We start from the raw sequence: 5,689 nt of genomic DNA on the forward strand, positions 1-5,689 counted from the left end.
AACATGGGTGCATACATACATCATTTAGAATTAGTGTTTCTGTCTTTGGGTAAATATCCAGAAATGGAATTTATTTTAACTTCCAGTTATAAATTTACTAAAATTTACTAAATTTTAACTTCCAGTTATAAAAGAAAAAAAGTCATGGGGATGTAATGGACAGCGTGGCAACTATACGTAATAATACTGTATTCATTGCATATTTGAAAGTTGCTAAGGCAGTAGGTGTTAAAAGTCATATGGTAGTTACATTTTTAATTTGTTGAGAAACCTCCATACACTGTTTTCCACAGTGACTTGTACCAATTTATGTTCCCACCAACCACACACAAGTGTTCCCTTTTCTCCAACACTTGTTATTTCTTGTCTTTTTGATAACAGCCATTCTAACAGGTGTGAAAGTGATAGTTCCTTGTGGTTTTGATTTGAATTTCCCTGATGTTGAGTGAAGTTGAGCACCTTTTCATGTGTCTGTTTGCCATCCGTACATTTTCTTTGAAATATGTCTATTCAGTTCCTCTCCCATTTTCTAATCAGATTATTTGACATTTTGCTATTGAATTATATGAGTTCTTAAACATTTTGTGTATTAGTCCCCCATCAGATATATGATTTGCAAATATTTTCTCCCATTCTATAGGTCACCTTTTCGTTTTGTTGATGACTTCCTTCACTGTGCAGAAGCTTTTTAGATTAAAGTAGTTCCGCTTGTTTAGTTTTGCTTTGGTTGCTTTTGGTCTGGTATCAAATCCCAAAAAAAATCATCACCAACACCAACATCAAAAAGCTTATACTCTGTTTTCTTCCAGGAGTTTACCAGTTTCAGGTTTTACGTTCAAGTCTTGGATTTATTTTGAGTTAATTTTTGCATATTGTGTTAGTCGTCCAGTTTCATTTTTTTTCCATGCAACTGTCCAGTTTTCTCAACACCATTTATTGGAAATTGCTCTTTCCCCATTGGATATTGTTGGCTCCTTTCTCATAAATTAACTGACCATATGTGCATGGGTCTATTTCTGGGCTCTCTATTCTAGTCCATTGACCTTTGTGTCTGTTTTCATGCCAATGCCATACTGTTTCAATTACGATAGCTTCATAATATAATTTGAAATCAAGGAGAATGATGCCTCCCCCTGCCTTTTCAAGGTGGATTTGACTATTTGCACTTTTTTATAGCTCTATACAAATTTTAGGGTTTTTTTTTCTATTTCTGTGAAAGATTGCATTGTAATTTTGATAGCAACAGTTTTGAATCTGTAGATTGCTTGTGGTAGCGTGAACTTTTTAACAATGTTAATCCTTCTGATTCCATGAGCACAGTATACATTTTCACTTATTTGTATCTTCTTCAATTTCTTTCATCAGTATCTTTTAAGAGTCTTTTCCTTAATGCTTATTTATTTTTGAGAGAGAGAGAGAGAGAGCGCAAGCAGGGGAGGAGCAGAGAGAGAGGGAGACACATACTCCGAAGAAGGCTCCAGGCTCCAAGCTCCAAGCTTGAGCACGGAGCCCAACATGGCGCTCGAACTCATGAACTGTGAGATCACGACCTGAGCCGAAGTCGGACACTTAACCAACTGAGCCACGCAGGCGCCCCTCATCAGTATCTTATAGTTCCTGGTGCACAAGTCTTTCACCTTCTAGGTTAAATTTATTCCTAGGGTTTTTTGATGCAATTAAAAATGGGCTTCTTTTCTTAATTTTCTTTCTGATGTTTGTTACTGGTATATGGAAATACAACAGATTTTTGTATATTATTTTGTATCCTGGAAACTTACTAAATTAGTTTATTAGTTCATACCTGGAAAATCATAAAAGTGGTTTTTGAAAACACATATTCGAAGATTGTATGTAGCAACCACCAGAAGCCCACTCTGAAACAATTTGCCACTTTATGCATCACAGTACTATCAGCTGGAAGGGAAGTGTGGAGGCAAGGAGGCTTTACATCTAGTTGTACAATAAGTTGTTTTGCAATTAATGGAGAATAGTTGAGTTTATACAGAATCACAATCTGCCTAAACCTGAGTTTTTAACTCAGATATTAGGACTATACCAAGGAATTCTAAAGTCTGATTGGATGGCCTTTGAAAAATGATTCAATCTTTACCATATTCACTTTTTAGTAATAAATGCTACTCATTCATTATGCTTGAAAAGAGATGTTAAGATATCTATATAAGAAGCATAAGGCTAACTAAATCACTCTAGTCAAAGTATCTAGAGTTCTCTAGATTCAAGATGCATTATATGGAATATATATAGCTCAGTTTTCTACTGGGCATAAAGCAAAACCATGAAGTTTTGGTACAGATAAAAAAAATCTATAAATATAATGACCTATATAGACCATACAGCCACACTCATATGATGCTGGTAGTCTTTTTTTTATTGTTGTTATTTGGAGACGCAGCTTTCTTAAACACAGCAAATGGTATGAAATGTGCCTTTTCAACTTTTAAAATTATTGTTTGAGACGTTTGAAAATATTCGAAATAGAATTGCTCAAGGAGGTTGGAGTCAGGTTTTACTTGTCTTCATTTCTCCTTCTATTTATACAACAAATATGTCATGAAGTTAACATTACTTATGTAATGCCAAAAGGGGAGAAAGAAGAAAGTAACACCAATATCCTTATATGGTTTCCATCAGGTAATCAGTGTGATAGAACATATCTGCCCCCACCCCATCTCTTCCTATATCGCAGATCACATTTTTGGGACAATTTTACTTCCGTTTAGGAATTTTTTCCCCTATCATCTAATGAACTAATCGTTAATTGGAATTATCGTGGTTGGCATATTAGTCAGCAAAGCACCCCCTTCTCCCATGCAGCCAAATTCCTGGCTTTGTACGTGTTTGGCTGAAAAACAAGGAAGCTTTTGCGTTTGGGCTTCCTCTCTGGGATGAGATGTTCTCTTGACTCACAGGTTGTGATTCCCTTGCATTGTTTCACTTCCTGATCTTTGGGGATTTGTAAGGTGCATCATAGTTTCAGAATATTTCAATCCCAAACGGGCTTGCTTCGCCTACTCTGAAGACTGACTCACATGTCTAAAAGCATCTGCTAACTTTCCTCGAGAGAACTCATTTCCCATTTCTTTTAGACAGGTCTTTTCCTCTTCTTTTCTAGGTGTTCAAGGTGCTCTGATTGATTCTTTATTTAATCTGAGTTCATTTAAAGTGTATCTGTTTGTTTTCAATTAATTTATCTGAAGTCACTTCCAGCTTCTTTTAAGATCCCACTCTTCTCCAATAATCACACAGGACCTCTTTCCAGAGCAGCCCCCCCATACCTGGCCCTCACTAAGGTACTTTCTGCTATTATAGCTTCATTACATCTACAACCTCGATATTCAAAAATGGAGTGAAAGGTTGAATTTCTATTTCGCCAGGGAGCACCTGGGTGGCTCAGGTGGTTAAGCACTTGACTCTTGATTTGGACTCCGGTCATGATCTCTGGGTTTGTGACTTCAAGCCCTGCGTCAGGCTCTGGGCTGACAGCATGGAGTCTGCTTGGGATTCTCTCTTTCCCCCTTTCTCTGCCCCTTCCCCAGCTCTCTCTCTCTCTCTTTCTCAAAATAAATAAGTGAACTTGAAAATATTTCTATTTCACCAGAATTATATACCACTATAAGTAAGCATCATCATCAAAAGGAGCAAATTCCTAGGTCAGTCAAGGTTGTTTGCGATTTAGCTTTTTATAACATTTACAGCTTTACCTCCCATCCCATCACCTAAACCTTTGGCATACAACCCATTTTCTAAAATACAACATTCCTAGTTAAATTCACATTTCAGATAGATGACAAATATATATATATATGTATATATATATATATATATATATATACATATATATATATACACACACATATATATGTGTGTGTATATATATATATATACACACACATATATATATGTGTGTGTGTATATATATATATATATATACACACACATATATATATGTGTGTGTATATATATATATATATATATATATATATATATATATATTTTTTTTTTTTTTTGGCATAAGTATGTCCCAAGCAATATTCATTTTGCTAAACCTGGCAATCCTATTCCTAACTGGATTGGAATCCATCGCTCCCTCTGAATTCTCACATCACTTTGTTGGTTCTTTTGTTATAAAACATACTTCACCCTTCCTTGTTTTACAGTAAACTTAGAGATCTTCCTCTTCTATAACTCTAAAAACATTTTGACGGCAAGAATTGCACCTAGCTCCCTTTTTTGCAAATAGTCAGTGCTCATAAATGTCGTTTTTATTGAATAGAATTAGGCATTCCACTACATTGGTCCAGGCTAGCCTCAAACTTCAGATAATATCTCTAGAATCCTATGCACTTCTTTTCAGCCCTAAAATTTGGTATCAATATGCTAATAATAGCAACAAAATTTACTCAGGATATTCTCTGTGTGCATACTGCTGAAATGCTCAGTTCACAAGGACTGGGGCCACACTCTTATATTGCCCAACATATATTCAAAGACTACCACAACGACCAGGTCATAAAAAGTGTACAATAAATATTTGTAAATACACATTTCACATGTATTATGCCTCTGTAAAACCCTACAAGGTCGGTATTATTGTACTCACTTTTGGCAGAGGATGAGAAAAATAAGATTTAAAGAGGTCATGAGGGATGCCTGGGTGACTCATTTGGTTCAGCATCTGACTTTTGATCTTGGCTCAAGTCATGATCTCACGGTTCATGAGTTCGAGCCCCGCATCAGGCTCTGTGCTGACGGCATGGAGTCTGCTTAAGATTCTCCCTCTCCCTCTCTGTTTCTCAAAATAAATAAATGAAATTTTAAAAAATTTTAGAAATCAAAAAATAAAGAGGACACGAGACACAAAATAATAACTCTGGCTGCTATATCTCTGAAATCCATACTTTTAAGGATTTTATGATATGATACACGCAAGTATTGCTGCCTTTTAAAGATTGACATTCTATCTCAAACCGGACTCAAGCACCGTTGAAAAGGTCCTTGTGAACAGAAGACTGTGCTTTTCAAATGTTGGAACTGAGTCTTAGAAGTCAGGCAATTTGCTCAGGTAAGTGGCGAGGCTAGAACTGGAGTGATCTAAGTCTGCTTGACTTCAGAGTCCCTGCTTGCCACAAGCACAGAACTTCCCAGACAGTGTTGGTCCCTGACAAACCCCTAAACTCTCAGAGACTATCTATACAAAACTACTGAAAGGAAAGAGCTACTTGCTGTCTTATGTCTGGGTGCCGATTCATCCATCCTTCCAACCGGTGTTCCTGTACCTGCTGTATTGCCCATAGCCTTTTCGCTTTTCTTCCCCATGTTCCCCGGCTTCTGGAAAAATCTTTTCTCCAAGACAAATTCTGTGTTTCTGTGGGAGCTGCTGTCCTCTTGAAAGATGCAACAACCGAGGGGTCAGAGGGAGCCTGATCATGCTGTCCGGTCAAACTACCTCAGCCCCTGGCCATAGATCATAATGCCCTTAGGTGATTGAACTGAGATTCTGAGAACTTATACTGATGGGAAAAGGGAGGCTTGCATGGGTTAAATTTGCCCAAGGTCTCACAACCAGTGAATGATAAGGCTAGGACTCCGATCCTGTAGTAACTCTGAAGTTAAGCGACCCAAATACTGACATTTGACTTCAAAAAATTGACAATAAAACTCAATATCC

The sequence above is a fragment of the Panthera leo genome, chromosome A2, assembly GCF_018350215.1.
Source record: "Panthera leo isolate Ple1 chromosome A2, P.leo_Ple1_pat1.1, whole genome shotgun sequence".
Lineage (NCBI taxonomy): Eukaryota > Metazoa > Chordata > Mammalia > Carnivora > Felidae > Panthera > Panthera leo.